Below are 18,076 nucleotides of genomic sequence, written 5' to 3'. Positions count from 1 at the left end.
CTAATAGTTACCGTAAATCGGTTGGTGGCAGCGAGTTGTGCCAAGGATTATTGTGGGGAGGCCAGTGAGATTCGGGGAGATTTTATATATTCCGCCCGCGGAGGTCGGGGGAATATATACCTTACTCTCACCGGGGACCCTTCAATAATCGGCATAAGTAGTATAGCGGCCTCCTTTCTTATTGTCGGGCAATTCCATAATTGGCCTGACTATAAGAGGGGCGCTAGAGAGCGCGTCACGTGCTCTGTCTGTCGGTCGGGAGGTATAAAGGAGGGGTGACTCCTGCTTGTTACCCCCCGATCGTGACGTACTGGTAGCCAGCGCGGGGGATTTCTGAGTGACCCCCCCGGTGGTTTGTGACATATTGGTGGCATAGCGGTGGGATCGAGATAATAGTGTGTGTGAGTGTGAGACCCATACTCCCAGACACTAAAGACTGCCTGCAGCAGCTGTGGCTGCTGGGGTCTTCAGACTAGCTCAACACTAGAGTGTCAGAGTGCAGATACTGTAAGGTGTGTGGAGGCATCAGGTGTCAGTTCTGTGTCAGTGACCAAAAGTCTGCAAGAATGGCTGATGGCACCAGGAGCAGAGCTATGCAACTGGCCAATGCTAAGGCAGGAGCCGAAGAGAGGGAGGACGGTGCTGTGGACAGCAATGAGGAGGTTGCCCACGAGTCCTCCAGGAGCTCGACGCCAGAAAACCGTTCTGCCGAGGACATTGCGCAACCTGGCACTGCTGGACAAGATGAGGAGGAGCTCACCCAAGGTTCCTCAACGAGCCAGATGCCAGCCCTCCGCTCTGAAAGGGACAGTGAAGCACCAGGCTCCGCAGCGGGCCGCAGATCACCACGTGCCATTCCACCGAGCCTGGGAGGCTCGGATAGCCTTCTTCAAATGGCTATGGCCCTTCTCCAGGCTGGAGACCGGGATACCTACGAGATACTCATGGCAGAGCGCAGGGCAGAGCGGCAGGCAGCGCGTGAAGAGCGCCAGGCAGAGCGTGACTACCAGCTGCAGCTAGCTCAGCTCCGGCCCTCATCAGCCACACGTGACCTTCAAGACACCAAACTTCCAAAGGTCCGTGTTGAGGACTTCCCAGTGCTGGAGAAGGATGGAGACTTGGACTCTTTCTTGACTGCTTTTGAGCGGACTTGCTTGCAGCACCATCTGAACAAGGACCAGTGGGCCAAATACCTGACCCCCCGTTTAAGGGGTAAGGCCCTGGATATCCTTGGGGACTTGCCTGCTGAGGCAGATCAGGGCTACGACACCATCAAGCGGGCCCTGATCCAACAGTACAACCTCACCCCGGAGTCCTACCGCAAGAAGTTCCGGAGCCTACAGAAGGGACCAAAGGACTCCTGGGCTGACCACCGGCGGGCACTTGCCCGAGCTGCCGACCACTGGACCCAAGGCCTGCAGCTTTCCACCGGACCGGAGATCCTGGACTTGTTCATCACGGAGCAACTCTTGTGGAACTGCCCTGAGGATCTCCGCCAGTTCATCCGAGACCAGAAGCCAAAGGGATCCACGGCTACAGCTGCCCTTGCCGATGACTACACCAACAACCGGGCCCCTGAGGCCAGGAGAGCGGCCACCAGCAGCACCTGGAGAGGGGGTAAGATGAATTCTGCGACTGCCCCACCTGCCCCTAGACTGCAGGGGGTGTCCCCCTCAACTCCCCTCTCCAGGCCCGTGGCGGAACCAAGACGGTGCCACCAGTGCAACCTACCTGGACACTTCAAGGCCATGTGCCCTCAGCGTCCCAAGGCCCCGGCTCCGTCCCCGTCCCAAGGGCCGCCCAAGGTGTATTGTGTGGGTGGGGGTGGTGGTAGGTCCCTGGACAGCTTCCAACCTGTCACCGTCGGCCAGTCTGTGACCATAGGACTGCGAGACAGCGCCTCGGAAGTGACTCTGGTGCGGCCTGAGATGGTGTCCCCCCAAGACTTGATCCCTGGAAAAACCCTCGCTGTCTCCGGGATTGGAGGCATTGACCCGGCGCTGCCTGTTGCTGACATATATGTGGACTGGGGCGCAGGGCGAGGGGTGAGGGAGGTGGGGGTAACTGATCGGATCCCTGCAAACGTGCTACTTGGGACAGATTTGGGGCAGATAACCTCCCAGTTTGGGCCCCAACCAAGGGCTGAACCTTCAGCCAGTATTGACATGACTCCTAACAATGTTAATGTGTTATCTATGAATGATGTAAGGGAGGAGGGAGTGAACTCTGATATTTCTGCTTGCATAGACACCATAGACACACACTCAGCTGCAGCTGTGACAGGGGAGGGGGTCAGAGAAAGGTGTGACAATGCCTCTACAAGTAACCAGCCTGTGAGCTGGGATCTGTTGCCCTCTGCAGGGATAAGCAGAGAGCAGGGTGCTGCAGGGGGAGGACCAGTGTGTGGGGTGGGGGCTACCACAGCAAATGTGGGGTCCCCAGAGATTTCACAGCGGGGTTCTGTTGCTGCAGGAGGGGAACAGGCAGGTGAGATTGGGGCCGGTCCAGGAGCGGAAGTGCTCCCAGGTAAGATCTCGGTGCATGGTTCCCCCACAACCGGGGTGTCAGGAAGCCAGGTAGGTCTGCCTGAACCGGCGACTTGGTCAGGAACGGAGGAGGAGCAGGCACGACCCACGGTCGCAGCGGCTGTGGCCGCTGTCACCCGCAGTGGGAGTGCTGGAAGCCAAGGGGCCTCCCGGAGGTCCGATAGCTCTTCCCCTTCTGACCAAGTGGCAGCCGAGTCAGGTGGAGGCCAGGACACAGGTCCCGGGGTACTGACCGAAGATGTGACAGTCTCGTCGATTCTGGCCCCATCTAGTCAGGAGTTTCAGGCAGCGTTAGAAGCTGACGACAGCCTGAAAGCTCTAAAGGAGCAGGCGGCACAGCCTCCCTCGGACTCGGACCCGGAGCGAGTGGTCTGGGACCAAGGACGGCTGTACCGGGCCACGGTCCAGCAGGGTTCACCGGAGGCGTGGCCCAGGGACCGACAGTTGGTGGTACCCTATCCGTTCCGGACGGAGTTGTTGCGGATCGCACATGAGATTCCGATGGCCGGACACCTAGGGATCGCTAAGACCAAGGCCAGGTTAAACCAGCATTTCTACTGGCCAAAAATGGGGGCCGATGTGGCTGCCTACTGCCGTTCGTGTGAAACCTGTCAGAGAGTGGGGAAGGCGGGGCCACACCCCAAAGCCCCACTAGTATCTCTGCCAATCATCGATGAGCCTTTCAGGAGGGTGGCTGTGGATCTGGTCGGCCCGCTGGCCATCCCCAGCAGCTCCGGGAAACGCTTCATACTGACGGTAGTGGACTATGCCACCCGGTACCCAGAAGCAGTGGCCTTGTCGTCCATTCGGGCTGACAAGGTGGCCACCGCATTGCTGGAGATTTTCTCCCGAGTGGGTTTTCCCCAGGAAATGCTCACCGACCGGGGGACCCAATTCATGTCCCAGCTGATGGAGACCCTCTGTAAGCAAGTCCAGGTGCGACATCTGGTGGCCAGCCCGTACCATCCACAGACTAATGGCCTGTGCGAGCGGTTCAATGGCACCTTAAAGCAGATGCTTAAGATGTTGGTCGACTCCCATGGGCGTGACTGGGAGCGGTATCTCCCACACCTGTTATTTGCTTACCGGGAGGTTCCACAGGCCTCAACAGGATTCTCACCGTTTGAGCTCCTGTACGGGCGACGTGTGCGGGGCCCCCTGGCTCTGGTGAAAGAGGCTTGGGAAGGGGATTTGGCCACCCCTGGAGTGTCGGTTATCGAGTATGTCATGCGCTTCCGGGACAAAATGCAGGCCTTGACGCAACTGGTACACGACAATATGGCTCAAGCCCAGGCCGATCAGAAGCGTTGGTACGACCAGAACGCTTGTGAGAGGACCTACCAAGTGGGTCAAGAGGTGTGGGTACTGGTCCCCGTACCACAGGACAAGCTTCAGGCAGCCTGGGAAGGCCCATACCTCGTGTACCAGCAGCTCAACCCTGTGACGTACCTGGTCACCCTGGACCCTGCCCGTGGAAGGCGGAAGCCCTTCCATGTGAACATGATGAAGGCACATCATGAGCGGGAGGCATGTGCGCTCCCCGTGTGCAACCTGCCCGAGGAGGGAGAAGCGGAAACCCTCTTGGATATGCTAGCCCAGGTTAGGGCAGGCGGATCCATTGAGGATGTGGAGGTTGGCCACCAGCTCTTGGAGGACCAACGGTCCCAGCTGTGGGCCACCCTACACCCCTTCCGGGGGTTGTTTACCAACCAGCCCGGAAGGACTGACTTGGCTGTCCATCACGTGGACACTGGGGATCATCCCCCGATCCGGCGTTCAGCATATCGGGTCTCCCTGGAGGTGCAGCAACACATGCGCCAGGAGATTGACGAGATGCTGAACCTGGGGGTGATCCAGGCATCCAACAGCGCTTGGGCCTCGCCTGTAGTCCTCGTCCCTAAGAAGGACCGAACCACTCGGTTCTGCGTGGACTACAGGGGGCTCAATGCGGTCACGGTCGCCGATGCGTACCCAATGCCACGCATCGATGACCTGCTCGATCAGTTGGCCGGGGCTCAGTACCTGACCATCATGGATCTGAGCCGGGGATATTGGCAGATCCCCCTGACTCGCAAGGCCAGGGAACGCTCTGCCTTTATTACCCCATTTGGACTGTACGAGTCCACGGTGATGCCATTCGGGATGAGGAATGCCCCTGCCACTTTCCAGCGGATGGTCAACACCCTGCTCAAGGGACTTGAAGGGTACGCGGCCGCGTACCTGGATGACATTGCCGTCTTCAGTCCCACCTGGGAGGACCACCTGGAGCATCTAGCACAGGTGCTCAGGCGGATCCACCGGGCAGGTTTGACCATCAAGCCGGGAAAGTGTCAGCTGGCCATGAGCGAGGTCCAGTACCTCGGTCACCGGGTAGGTGGGAGAACACTGAAGCCCGAGCCTGAGAAAGTGGAGGCCATCGCCTCCTGGCCCACCCCCAGGACCAAGAAGCAGGTGATGTCCTTCTTGGGGACCGCTGGGTACTATAGGAGGTTTGTTCCATGCTATAGTAGCCTAGCAAAGCCCTTGACGGACCTCACCAAGAAGAAGCTGCCCTCTGCAGTCGATTGGACAGTGGACTGCGAGACAGCCTTCCGGGCCCTAAAGGACGCCCTGTCCAGCCCGCCCGTGCTACAGGCAGCCGACTTCACGCGGCCGTTTGTAGTACAGACCGACGCCAGTGACTTCGGCCTCGGTGCGGTGCTCAGCCAGGTGGACTCTGCGAGCCAAGAGCACCCAGTCTTGTACCTGAGCAGGAAGCTGTTACCAAGGGAAGTGGCCTATTCTACAATGGAGAAGGAGTGCCTGGCCATAGTGTGGGCCCTGCAGCGTCTGCAACCCTATCTATACGGGCGCCACTTCATCGTGGAGACGGACCACAATCCCCTCAGCTGGTTGCACACCGTCTCTGGGACGAATGGGCGATTGTTGCGATGGAGCCTTGCGCTCCAGCAATACAACTTCACCATTCGCCACAAAAGGGGCCGTGACCACGGTAACGCAGACGGGCTGTCCCGACAAGGAGAGGTCGCGGACGGGCGCACGGGGGAACACGAGTGTGCTGCCCCCTAGCGCCCTCAAAAGGGGGGAGGTGTGAGGTAAATCCGGAGATATGACGATAAATCATGATATTCAAGTATGTCAGGAAGCCCTCTCCTGGTGTCACCCCCCCCCCCTTTCCCCCACACAACTGGTTTAGCAACAAACTCCATGGCCATGTCCTGTGATATGGAAATTAGGTGGCTTTAGGACAAAGGACACAGGATGACTCCCTGCTGTCACCCTGTAGTAGGAGCTGCTATCTAATTAGCAAGGCTATGGAAATAGCCAGACAGAACGACTCCAGTAAAAAATGGTTCATATCTCGCAAGCCATATCTCCGATAAATATGGCAACCATAACAATGGTGTCTCCGCATGTGGACGATGCTGGCACACCCTTTTTATGGAAGTAGGACATTGGGAAACACACCAAACGTGATATCAGCCATATGGGAACTCGTAGACAGGTCATGAGTCCCCTCGTTCTGCAGCTAAATTCATAACTGTCACAATGAGAGCATTGGCGTCTGCCTACGACGCTCCCAGGCAAAGTTATAGCCAAAATCCCCTTTGCTGGATAATTCTGATCCATGCAGGGGGAGTGGCAGTGCTTCCCTGTGAGGTCACTAAGGTAGGAGGGGACCTGGATCTGCCCAGGTTGATAACCCTACTTCGGCCATTTTCCAGCGTTCTTCTGCTCGGGGGCCTGGTTGGGAAAGACCTGTGGAGGGAGTTCCTAGAAACCTGGTCTACAGCGCCCCCCTGTGGCCAGACACGCAAGGTAACTGATAGAATTGTATGCCTGTTTGTAACCCATGCTTTATCTGTAACTGTACTCTGACATAACTGTATATTCTGTAGATTCCCTATTGTATATATTGTAGTTTCTAGTGTGCTTTAGGCGATTAAATTATATAATTAATCTTGGGCTGTTCTGTTATCTCGATCTTGAATCCCACGTCTGTGTGTTCGGCTAATAGTTACCGTAAATCGGTTGGTGGCAGCGAGTTGTGCCAAGGATTATTGTGGGGAGGCCAGTGAGATTCGGGGAGATTTTATATATTCCGCCCGCGGAGGTCGGGGGAATATATACCTTACTCTCACCGGGGACCCTTCAATAATCGGCATAAGTAGTATAGCGGCCTCCTTTCTTATTGTCGGGCAATTCCATAATTGGCCTGACTATAAGAGGGGCGCTAGAGAGCGCGTCACGTGCTCTGTCTGTCGGTCGGGAGGTATAAAGGAGGGGTGACTCCTGCTTGTTACCCCCCGATCGTGACGTACTGGTAGCCAGCGCGGGGGATTTCTGAGTGACCCCCCCGGTGGTTTGTGACATCCCCTATCTGGGGACCATATATTAAATGGATTTTTAGAACAGGGAGATGGAAAAAGAGCTTGCTCTGTCCACTCCACGCATTGACCTGGTATTGCAGTACCTCCAGGAACGGTGCACCCCTTCTTAACCCAGTTTCCAAAAGCAGAACTCGATTCACCTGATTCATATTAGCCCGATTAGCGAATTGAAATGAATTTTTATCTAACACACTTTTTACTTGCTTTATTCATCCAAATAGCAAACTCATCACCACTCAACTTCACCAACTCTGCTATGTCCCGTGCAGTATCTTGTTGTCAGTCTAATCTAGATCATGTGTAATTGAATGGAATAGATCCCTTTTGGACAAAGTGGAGTCAGATGCTGCAGTGACCACAGGTGTGAGAGGATCTACAATTGGCATCTGGTGTTATCTCTCTGCTTCCACTCCAAATAAAGTTACCTGTTGTTACCTGAACGTCAAATACTAAGAATGGGCGGCCTATGAAAGAATTAGTACTTTCATTAAGTATACTAAACCGGCTAATTGGGAATAGACAAACTGTAAAAAGCCCTCTGAGAAAGCCCCTCTCTAACCTTTGTTAGTAAGCTTTTCTGTAGCCTGCCTGTTGATGTATTTTCGGTTTGAACAGTGCACAACATGAAGAGACGGAACACTGGCGGCTTGTCACAATGCCCCCCGATGACATCACAATAGCGCTGCTGCCTAGAAAACAAGCTGCGCAGAAGAAGTTGTTCTTTGGGTGGGAGGGTGGGCTAGTGGAAGGAGGGGGCAATCTCTTTTTTTCCCGGGTGGTAGGGGGATGACAGGAGAAGGGAAGCGGGTGGTGAGAAAGGTACAGAGGGCAGGGTTTGGGGGCTGGGAAGGAAAGGGAAAAGATTAGGGTTTGGGGATGATGAAAGGGCTTTCTACGGGTAAGGATGGCAAAGGGTGGCAGTGACGGAAAGTCAGGCAACCTGTCCTGTCCGTCTTTTTGTATCGTGAATTGGAAAGACTGCAAGGGGGAGGGGAGTTGCTTGCGCCCTAAAGGAGGAGTTATTCAGATTCATTGCAGTGGGCGGCGGCTGCAAAACGCACCATTCTTCTTGTTTTTGCTCTGCAAAGCAGCCTTTTCAAGGGTTGGCTTGGGTGACAAAATGTCTTGTGTAGGCGTGGGTTTGTCTCCCTCTCGCTCTCTCTCCCTAAGATGTGTCCGGCATAGGCCAGGGTGCCACTCGAGGCCCAAACCAATTCTGGTTATCGCTTCTCGGCCTTTTGGCTAAGATCAAGTGTAGTATCTGTTCTTATCAGTTTAATATCTGATACGTCCCCTATCTGGGGACCATATATTAAATGGATTTTTAGAACAGGGAGATGGAAAAAGAGCTTGCTCTGTCCACTCCACGCATTGACCTGGTATTGCAGTACCTCCAGGAACGGTGCACCCCTTCTTAACCCAGTTTCCAAAAGCAGAACTCGATTCACCTGATTCATATTAGCCCGATTAGCGAATTGAAATGAATTTTTATCTAACACACTTTTTACTTGCTTTATTCATCCAAATAGCAAACTCATCACCACTCAACTTCACCAACTCTGCTATGTCCCGTGCAGTATCTTGTTGTCAGTCTAATCTAGATCATGTGTAATTGAATGGAATAGATCCCTTTTGGACAAAGTGGAGTCAGATGCTGCAGTGACCACAGGTGTGAGAGGATCTACAATTGGCATCTGGTGTTATCTCTCTGCTTCCACTCCAAATAAAGTTACCTGTTGTTACCTGAACGTCAAATACTAAGAATGGGCGGCCTATGAAAGAATTAGTACTTTCATTAAGTATACTAAACCGGCTAATTGGGAATAGACAAACTGTAAAAAGCCCTCTGAGAAAGCCCCTCTCTAACCTTTGTTAGTAAGCTTTTCTGTAGCCTGCCTGTTGATGTATTTTCGGTTTGAACAGTGCACAACATGAAGAGACGGAACACTGGCGGCTTGTCACAATGCCCCCCGATGACATCACAATAGCGCTGCTGCCTAGAAAACAAGCTGCGCAGAAGAAGTTGTTCTTTGGGTGGGAGGGTGGGCTAGTGGAAGGAGGGGGCAATCTCTTTTTTTCCCGGGTGGTAGGGGGATGACAGGAGAAGGGAAGCGGGTGGTGAGAAAGGTACAGAGGGCAGGGTTTGGGGGCTGGGAAGGAAAGGGAAAAGATTAGGGTTTGGGGATGATGAAAGGGCTTTCTACGGATAAGGATGGCAAAGGGTGGCAGTGACGGAAAGTCAGGCAACCTGTCCTGTCCGTCTTTTTGTATCGTGAATTGGAAAGACTGCAAGGGGGAGGGGAGTTGCTTGCGCCCTAAAGGAGGAGTTATTCAGATTCATTGCAGTGGGCGGCGGCTGCAAAACGCACCATTCTTCTTGTTTTTGCTCTGCAAAGCAGCCTTTTCAAGGGTTGGCTTGGGTGACAAAATGTCTTGTGTAGGCGTGGGTTTGTCTCCCTCTCGCTCTCTCTCCCTAAGATGTGTCCGGCATAGGCCAGGGTGCCACTCGAGGCCCAAACCAATTCTGGTTATCGCTTCTCGGCCTTTTGGCTAAGATCAAGTGTAGTATCTGTTCTTATCAGTTTAATATCTGATACGTCCCCTATCTGGGGACCATATATTAAATGGATTTTTAGAACAGGGAGATGGAAAAAGAGCTTGCTCTGTCCACTCCACGCATTGACCTGGTATTGCAGTACCTCCAGGAACGGTGCACCCCTTCTTAACCCAGTTTCCAAAAGCAGAACTCGATTCACCTGATTCATATTAGCCCGATTAGCGAATTGAAATGAATTTTTATCTAACACACTTTTTACTTGCTTTATTCATCCAAATAGCAAACTCATCACCACTCAACTTCACCAACTCTGCTATGTCCCGTGCAGTATCTTGTTGTCAGTCTAATCTAGATCATGTGTAATTGAATGGAATAGATCCCTTTTGGACAAAGTGGAGTCAGATGCTGCAGTGACCACAGGTGTGAGAGGATCTACAATTGGCATCTGGTGTTATCTCTCTGCTTCCACTCCAAATAAAGTTACCTGTTGTTACCTGAACGTCAAATACTAAGAATGGGCGGCCTATGAAAGAATTAGTACTTTCATTAAGTATACTAAACCGGCTAATTGGGAATAGACAAACTGTAAAAAGCCCTCTGAGAAAGCCCCTCTCTAACCTTTGTTAGTAAGCTTTTCTGTAGCCTGCCTGTTGATGTATTTTCGGTTTGAACAGTGCACAACATGAAGAGACGGAACACTGGCGGCTTGTCACAATGCCCCCCGATGACATCACAATAGCGCTGCTGCCTAGAAAACAAGCTGCGCAGAAGAAGTTGTTCTTTGGGTGGGAGGGTGGGCTAGTGGAAGGAGGGGGCAATCTCTTTTTTTCCCGGGTGGTAGGGGGATGACAGGAGAAGGGAAGCGGGTGGTGAGAAAGGTACAGAGGGCAGGGTTTGGGGGCTGGGAAGGAAAGGGAAAAGATTAGGGTTTGGGGATGATGAAAGGGCTTTCTACGGGTAAGGATGGCAAAGGGTGGCAGTGACGGAAAGTCAGGCAACCTGTCCTGTCCGTCTTTTTGTATCGTGAATTGGAAAGACTGCAAGGGGGAGGGGAGTTGCTTGCGCCCTAAAGGAGGAGTTATTCAGATTCATTGCAGTGGGCGGCGGCTGCAAAACGCACCATTCTTCTTGTTTTTGCTCTGCAAAGCAGCCTTTTCAAGGGTTGGCTTGGGTGACAAAATGTCTTGTGTAGGCGTGGGTTTGTCTCCCTCTCGCTCTCTCTCCCTAAGATGTGTCCGGCATAGGCCAGGGTGCCACTCGAGGCCCAAACCAATTCTGGTTATCGCTTCTCGGCCTTTTGGCTAAGATCAAGTGTAGTATCTGTTCTTATCAGTTTAATATCTGATACGTCCCCTATCTGGGGACCATATATTAAATGGATTTTTAGAACAGGGAGATGGAAAAAGAGCTTGCTCTGTCCACTCCACGCATTGACCTGGTATTGCAGTACCTCCAGGAACGGTGCACCCCTTCTTAACCCAGTTTCCAAAAGCAGAACTCGATTCACCTGATTCATATTAGCCCGATTAGCGAATTGAAATGAATTTTTATCTAACACACTTTTTACTTGCTTTATTCATCCAAATAGCAAACTCATCACCACTCAACTTCACCAACTCTGCTATGTCCCGTGCAGTATCTTGTTGTCAGTCTAATCTAGATCATGTGTAATTGAATGGAATAGATCCCTTTTGGACAAAGTGGAGTCAGATGCTGCAGTGACCACAGGTGTGAGAGGATCTACAATTGGCATCTGGTGTTATCTCTCTGCTTCCACTCCAAATAAAGTTACCTGTTGTTACCTGAACGTCAAATACTAAGAATGGGCGGCCTATGAAAGAATTAGTACTTTCATTAAGTATACTAAACCGGCTAATTGGGAATAGACAAACTGTAAAAAGCCCTCTGAGAAAGCCCCTCTCTAACCTTTGTTAGTAAGCTTTTCTGTAGCCTGCCTGTTGATGTATTTTCGGTTTGAACAGTGCACAACATGAAGAGACGGAACACTGGCGGCTTGTCACAATGCCCCCCGATGACATCACAATAGCGCTGCTGCCTAGAAAACAAGCTGCGCAGAAGAAGTTGTTCTTTGGGTGGGAGGGTGGGCTAGTGGAAGGAGGGGGCAATCTCTTTTTTTCCCAGGTGGTAGGGGGATGACAGGAGAAGGGAAGCGGGTGGTGAGAAAGGTACAGAGGGCAGGGTTTGGGGGCTGGGAAGGAAAGGGAAAAGATTAGGGTTTGGGGATGATGAAAGGGCTTTCTACGGGTAAGGATGGCAAAGGGTGGCAGTGACGGAAAGTCAGGCAACCTGTCCTGTCCGTCTTTTTGTATCGTGAATTGGAAAGACTGCAAGGGGGAGGGGAGTTGCTTGCGCCCTAAAGGAGGAGTTATTCAGATTCATTGCAGTGGGCGGCGGCTGCAAAACGCACCATTCTTCTTGTTTTTGCTCTGCAAAGCAGCCTTTTCAAGGGTTGGCTTGGGTGACAAAATGTCTTGTGTAGGCGTGGGTTTGTCTCCCTCTCGCTCTCTCTCCCTAAGATGTGTCCGGCATAGGCCAGGGTGCCACTCGAGGCCCAAACCAATTCTGGTTATCGCTTCTCGGCCTTTTGGCTAAGATCAAGTGTAGTATCTGTTCTTATCAGTTTAATATCTGATACGTCCCCTATCTGGGGACCATATATTAAATGGATTTTTAGAACAGGGAGATGGAAAAAGAGCTTGCTCTGTCCACTCCACGCATTGACCTGGTATTGCAGTACCTCCAGGAACGGTGCACCCCTTCTTAACCCAGTTTCCAAAAGCAGAACTCGATTCACCTGATTCATATTAGCCCGATTAGCGAATTGAAATGAATTTTTATCTAACACACTTTTTACTTGCTTTATTCATCCAAATAGCAAACTCATCACCACTCAACTTCACCAACTCTGCTATGTCCCGTGCAGTATCTTGTTGTCAGTCTAATCTAGATCATGTGTAATTGAATGGAATAGATCCCTTTTGGACAAAGTGGAGTCAGATGCTGCAGTGACCACAGGTGTGAGAGGATCTACAATTGGCATCTGGTGTTATCTCTCTGCTTCCACTCCAAATAAAGTTACCTGTTGTTACCTGAACGTCAAATACTAAGAATGGGCGGCCTATGAAAGAATTAGTACTTTCATTAAGTATACTAAACCGGCTAATTGGGAATAGACAAACTGTAAAAAGCCCTCTGAGAAAGCCCCTCTCTAACCTTTGTTAGTAAGCTTTTCTGTAGCCTGCCTGTTGATGTATTTTCGGTTTGAACAGTGCACAACATGAAGAGACGGAACACTGGCGGCTTGTCACAATGCCCCCCGATGACATCACAATAGCGCTGCTGCCTAGAAAACAAGCTGCGCAGAAGAAGTTGTTCTTTGGGTGGGAGGGTGGGCTAGTGGAAGGAGGGGGCAATCTCTTTTTTTCCCGGGTGGTAGGGGGATGACAGGAGAAGGGAAGCGGGTGGTGAGAAAGGTACAGAGGGCAGGGTTTGGGGGCTGGGAAGGAAAGGGAAAAGATTAGGGTTTGGGGATGATGAAAGGGCTTTCTACGGGTAAGGATGGCAAAGGGTGGCAGTGACGGAAAGTCAGGCAACCTGTCCTGTCCGTCTTTTTGTATCGTGAATTGGAAAGACTGCAAGGGGGAGGGGAGTTGCTTGCGCCCTAAAGGAGGAGTTATTCAGATTCATTGCAGTGGGCGGCGGCTGCAAAACGCACCATTCTTCTTGTTTTTGCTCTGCAAAGCAGCCTTGTCAAGGGTTGGCTTGGGTGACAAAATGTCTTGTGTAGGCGTGGGTTTGTCTCCCTCTCGCTCTCTCTCCCTAAGATGTGTCCGGCATAGGCCAGGGTGCCACTCGAGGCCCAAACCAATTCTGGTTATCGCTTCTCGGCTTTTTGGCTAAGATCAAGTGTAGTATCTGTTCTTATCAGTTTAATATCTGATACGTCCCCTATCTGGGGACCATATATTAAATGGATTTTTAGAACAGGGAGATGGAAAAAGAGCTTGCTCTGTCCACTCCACGCATTGACCTGGTATTGCAGTACCTCCAGGAACGGTGCACCCCTTCTTAACCCAGTTTCCAAAAGCAGAACTCGATTCACCTGATTCATATTAGCCCGATTAGCGAATTGAAATGAATTTTTATCTAACACACTTTTTACTTGCTTTATTCATCCAAATAGCAAACTCATCACCACTCAACTTCACCAACTCTGCTATGTCCCGTGCAGTATCTTGTTGTCAGTCTAATCTAGATCATGTGTAATTGAATGGAATAGATCCCTTTTGGACAAAGTGGAGTCAGATGCTGCAGTGACCACAGGTGTGAGAGGATCTACAATTGGCATCTGGTGTTATCTCTCTGCTTCCACTCCAAATAAAGTTACCTGTTGTTACCTGAACGTCAAATACTAAGAATGGGCGGCCTATGAAAGAATTAGTACTTTCATTAAGTATACTAAACCGGCTAATTGGGAATAGACAAACTGTAAAAAGCCCTCTGAGAAAGCCCCTCTCTAACCTTTGTTAGTAAGCTTTTCTGTAACCTGCCTGTTGATGTATTTTCGGTTTGAACAGTGCACAACATGAAGAGACGGAACACTGGCGGCTTGTCACAATGCCCCCCGATGACATCACAATAGCGCTGCTGCCTAGAAAACAAGCTGCGCAGAAGAAGTTGTTCTTTGGGTGGGAGGGTGGGCTAGTGGAAGGAGGGGGCAATCTCTTTTTTTCCCGGGTGGTAGGGGGATGACAGGAGAAGGGAAGCGGGTGGTGAGAAAGGTACAGAGGGCAGGGTTTGGGGGCTGGGAAGGAAAGGGAAAAGATTAGGGTTTGGGGATGATGAAAGGGCTTTCTACGGGTAAGGATGGCAAAGGGTGGCAGTGACGGAAAGTCAGGCAACCTGTCCTGTCCGTCTTTTTGTATCGTGAATTGGAAAGACTGCAAGGGGGAGGGGAGTTGCTTGCGCACTAAAGGAGGAGTTATTCAGATTCATTGCAGTGGGCGGCGGCTGCAAAACGCACCATTCTTCTTGTTTTTGCTCTGCAAAGCAGCCTTTTCAAGGGTTGGCTTGGGTGACAAAATGTCTTGTGTAGGCGTGGGTTTGTCTCCCTCTCGCTCTCTCTCCCTAAGATGTGTCCGGCATAGGCCAGGGTGCCACTCGAGGCCCAAACCAATTCTGGTTATCGCTTCTCGGCCTTTTGGCTAAGATCAAGTGTAGTATCTGTTCTTATCAGTTTAATATCTGATACGTCCCCTATCTGGGGACCATATATTAAATGGATTTTTAGAACAGGGAGATGGAAAAAGAGCTTGCTCTGTCCACTCCACGCATTGACCTGGTATTGCAGTACCTCCAGGAACGGTGCACCCCTTCTTAACCCAGTTTCCAAAAGCAGAACTCGATTCACCTGATTCATATTAGCCCGATTAGCGAATTGAAATGAATTTTTATCTAACACACTTTTTACTTGCTTTATTCATCCAAATAGCAAACTCATCACCACTCAACTTCACCAACTCTGCTATGTCCCGTGCAGTATCTTGTTGTCAGTCTAATCTAGATCATGTGTAATTGAATGGAATAGATCCCTTTTGGACAAAGTGGAGTCAGATGCTGCAGTGACCACAGGTGTGAGAGGATCTACAATTGGCATCTGGTGTTATCTCTCTGCTTCCACTCCAAATAAAGTTACCTGTTGTTACCTGAACGTCAAATACTAAGAATGGGCGGCCTATGAAAGAATTAGTACTTTCATTAAGTATACTAAACCGGCTAATTGGGAATAGACAAACTGTAAAAAGCCCTCTGAGAAAGCCCCTCTCTAACCTTTGTTAGTAAGCTTTTCTGTAGCCTGCCTGTTGATGTATTTTCGGTTTGAACAGTGCACAACATGAAGAGACGGAACACTGGCGGCTTGTCACAATGCCCCCCGATGACATCACAATAGCGCTGCTGCCTAGAAAACAAGCTGCGCAGAAGAAGTTGTTCTTTGGGTGGGAGGGTGGGCTAGTGGAAGGAGGGGGCAATCTCTTTTTTTCACGGGTGGTAGGGGGATGACAGGAGAAGGGAAGCGGGTGGTGAGAAAGGTACAGAGGGCAGGGTTTGGGGGCTGGGAAGGAAAGGGAAAAGATTAGGGTTTGGGGATGATGAAAGGGCTTTCTACGGGTAAGGATGGCAAAGGGTGGCAGTGACGGAAAGTCAGGCAACCTGTCCTGTCCGTCTTTTTGTATCGTGAATTGGAAAGACTGCAAGGGGGAGGGGAGTTGCTTGCGCCCTAAAGGAGGAGTTATTCAGATTCATTGCAGTGGGCGGCGGCTGCAAAACGCACCATTCTTCTTGTTTTTGCTCTGCAAAGCAGCCTTTTCAAGGGTTGGCTTGGGTGACAAAATGTCTTGTGTAGGCGTGGGTTTGTCTCCCTCTCGCTCTCTCTCCCTAAGATGTGTCTGGCATAGGCCAGGGTGCCACTCGAGGCCCAAACCAATTCTGGTTATCGCTTCTCGGCCTTTTGGCTAAGATCAAGTGTAGTATCTGTTCTTATCAGTGGTCGGAGGTCCGTTCAGCTTTGGGCTGAGAAACCAACACCCGGTTGGAGGTCCGGGTCAGCTTCGGCTGAGAAACCAACACCCGGTTGGAGGTCTGGGTCAGCTTCGGCTGAGAAACCAACACCCGGTTGGAGGTCTGGGTCAGCTTCGGCTGAGAAACCAACACCCGGTTGGAGGTCCGGTTAGCCTTGGGCTGAGAAACCAACACCGGTTGACGGTCCGGGCAGTTTCGGCTGCGAAACCAACAACTAGTAGCTCTCTACTCCACTTGGGTAAGATGCCTGGGTGGACGCTGGGAGCAACGACAAGGCTCAACCAGGCTTCGGCTTGGGGGAGCACCGAAGATCCCTGACCCTTGCTGTGGCCTTCTGGCTCGGAGGGACGGGGTTGATTTTTGGGGACCCTCTCCTCACGGAGGGGTCCACACGAATCCTAGCCTTTGCACTGTTTTTGGTGTGACTTCGGTCATGCATTTTTTGCGGTGCTTTGGAAAGCTTCATTAAATCTGTTCTTATCAGTTTAATATCTGATACGTCCCCTATCTGGGGACCATATATTAAATGGATTTTTAGAACAGGGAGATGGAAAAAGAGCTTGCTCTGTCCACTCCACGCATTGACCTGGTATTGCAGTACCTCCAGGAACGGTGCACCCCTTCTTAACCCAGTTTCCAAAAGCAGAACTCGATTCACCTGATTCATATTAGCCCGATTAGCGAATTGAAATGAATTTTTATCTAACACACTTTTTACTTGCTTTATTCATCCAAATAGCAAACTCATCACCACTCAACTTCACCAACTCTGCTATGTCCCGTGCAGTATCTTGTTGTCAGTCTAATCTAGATCATGTGTAATTGAATGGAATAGATCCCTTTTGGACAAAGTGGAGTCAGATGCTGCAGTGACCACAGGTGTGAGAGGATCTACAATTGGCATCTGGTGTTATCTCTCTGCTTCCACTCCAAATAAAGTTACCTGTTGTTACCTGAACGTCAAATACTAAGAATGGGCGGCCTATGAAAGAATTAGTACTTTCATTAAGTATACTAAACCGGCTAATTGGGAATAGACAAACTGTAAAAAGCCCTCTGAGAAAGCCCCTCTCTAACCTTTGTTAGTAAGCTTTTCTGTAGCCTGCCTGTTGATGTATTTTCGGTTTGAACAGTGCACAACATGAAGAGACGGAACACTGGCGGCTTGTCACAATGCCCCCCGATGACATCACAATAGCGCTGCTGCCTAGAAAACAAGCTGCGCAGAAGAAGTTGTTCTTTGGGTGGGAGGGTGGGCTAGTGGAAGGAGGGGGCAATCTCTTTTTTTCCCGGGTGGTAGGGGGATGACAGGAGAAGGGAAGCGGGTGGTGAGAAAGGTACAGAGGGCAGGGTTTGGGGGCTGGGAAGGAAAGGGAAAAGATTAGGGTTTGGGGATGATGAAAGGGCTTTCTACGGGTAAGGATGGCAAAGGGTGGCAGTGACGGAAAGTCAGGCAACCTGTCCTGTCCGTCTTTTTGTATCGTGAATTGGAAAGACTGCAAGGGGGAGGGGAGTTGCTTGCGCCCTAAAGGAGGAGTTATTCAGATTCATTGCAGTGGGCGGCGGCTGCAAAACGCACCATTCTTCTTGTTTTTGCTCTGCAAAGCAGCCTTTTCAAGGGTTGGCTTGGGTGACAAAATGTCTTGTGTAGGCGTGGGTTTGTCTCCCTCTCGCTCTCTCTCCCTAAGATGTGTCCGGCATAGGCCAGGGTGCCACTCGAGGCCCAAACCAATTCTGGTTATCGCTTCTCGGCCTTTTGGCTAAGATCAAGTGTAGTATCTGTTCTTATCAGTTTAATATCTGATACGTCCCCTATCTGGGGACCATATATTAAATGGATTTTTAGAACAGGGAGATGGAAAAAGAGCTTGCTCTGTCTACTCCACGCATTGACCTGGTATTGCAGTACCTCCAGGAACGGTGCACCCCTTCTTAACCCAGTTTCCAAAAGCAGAACTCGATTCACCTGATTCATATTAGCC

General features: G+C 51.0%; 8 non-coding genes and 2 pseudogenes across 8 annotated transcripts; all 10 read left to right on the top strand.

Moving 5' to 3' along the window:
- Positions 1 to 6,918: 6,918 nt before the first annotated feature.
- LOC142284752 (U2 spliceosomal RNA) lies at positions 6,919 to 7,042 on the top strand (annotated as a pseudogene).
- Positions 7,043 to 8,159: 1,117 nt separating this feature from the next.
- LOC142284676 (U2 spliceosomal RNA) lies at positions 8,160 to 8,350 on the top strand. The gene has a single exon (XR_012746162.1). It is a non-coding gene; the product is annotated as a U2 spliceosomal RNA (small nuclear RNA).
- A 1,117-nt stretch (positions 8,351 to 9,467) lies between these two features.
- Positions 9,468 to 9,658, top strand: LOC142284675 (U2 spliceosomal RNA). Its single transcript, XR_012746161.1, has one exon. It is a non-coding gene; the product is annotated as a U2 spliceosomal RNA (small nuclear RNA).
- A 1,117-nt stretch (positions 9,659 to 10,775) lies between these two features.
- On the top strand, positions 10,776 to 10,966 carry LOC142284674 (U2 spliceosomal RNA). The gene has a single exon (XR_012746160.1). It is a non-coding gene; the product is annotated as a U2 spliceosomal RNA (small nuclear RNA).
- Positions 10,967 to 12,083: 1,117 nt separating this feature from the next.
- On the top strand, positions 12,084 to 12,274 carry LOC142284673 (U2 spliceosomal RNA). Its single transcript, XR_012746159.1, has one exon. It is a non-coding gene; the product is annotated as a U2 spliceosomal RNA (small nuclear RNA).
- Positions 12,275 to 13,391: 1,117 nt separating this feature from the next.
- LOC142284732 (U2 spliceosomal RNA) lies at positions 13,392 to 13,582 on the top strand. Its single transcript, XR_012746216.1, has one exon. It is a non-coding gene; the product is annotated as a U2 spliceosomal RNA (small nuclear RNA).
- Positions 13,583 to 14,699: 1,117 nt separating this feature from the next.
- Positions 14,700 to 14,890, top strand: LOC142284672 (U2 spliceosomal RNA). Its single transcript, XR_012746158.1, has one exon. It is a non-coding gene; the product is annotated as a U2 spliceosomal RNA (small nuclear RNA).
- A 1,117-nt stretch (positions 14,891 to 16,007) lies between these two features.
- On the top strand, positions 16,008 to 16,140 carry LOC142284753 (U2 spliceosomal RNA; annotated as a pseudogene).
- Positions 16,141 to 16,531: 391 nt separating this feature from the next.
- Positions 16,532 to 16,717, top strand: LOC142284745 (U2 spliceosomal RNA). The gene has a single exon (XR_012746228.1). It is a non-coding gene; the product is annotated as a U2 spliceosomal RNA (small nuclear RNA).
- Positions 16,718 to 17,834: 1,117 nt separating this feature from the next.
- On the top strand, positions 17,835 to 18,025 carry LOC142284759 (U2 spliceosomal RNA). Its single transcript, XR_012746235.1, has one exon. It is a non-coding gene; the product is annotated as a U2 spliceosomal RNA (small nuclear RNA).
- Positions 18,026 to 18,076: the final 51 nt, after the last annotated feature.

This window comes from Anomaloglossus baeobatrachus, unplaced genomic scaffold (genome assembly GCF_048569485.1).
Source record: "Anomaloglossus baeobatrachus isolate aAnoBae1 unplaced genomic scaffold, aAnoBae1.hap1 Scaffold_573, whole genome shotgun sequence".
NCBI classification, from domain to species: domain Eukaryota; kingdom Metazoa; phylum Chordata; class Amphibia; order Anura; family Aromobatidae; genus Anomaloglossus; species Anomaloglossus baeobatrachus.
This window is presented reverse-complemented; position numbering and strand designations above follow the sequence as displayed.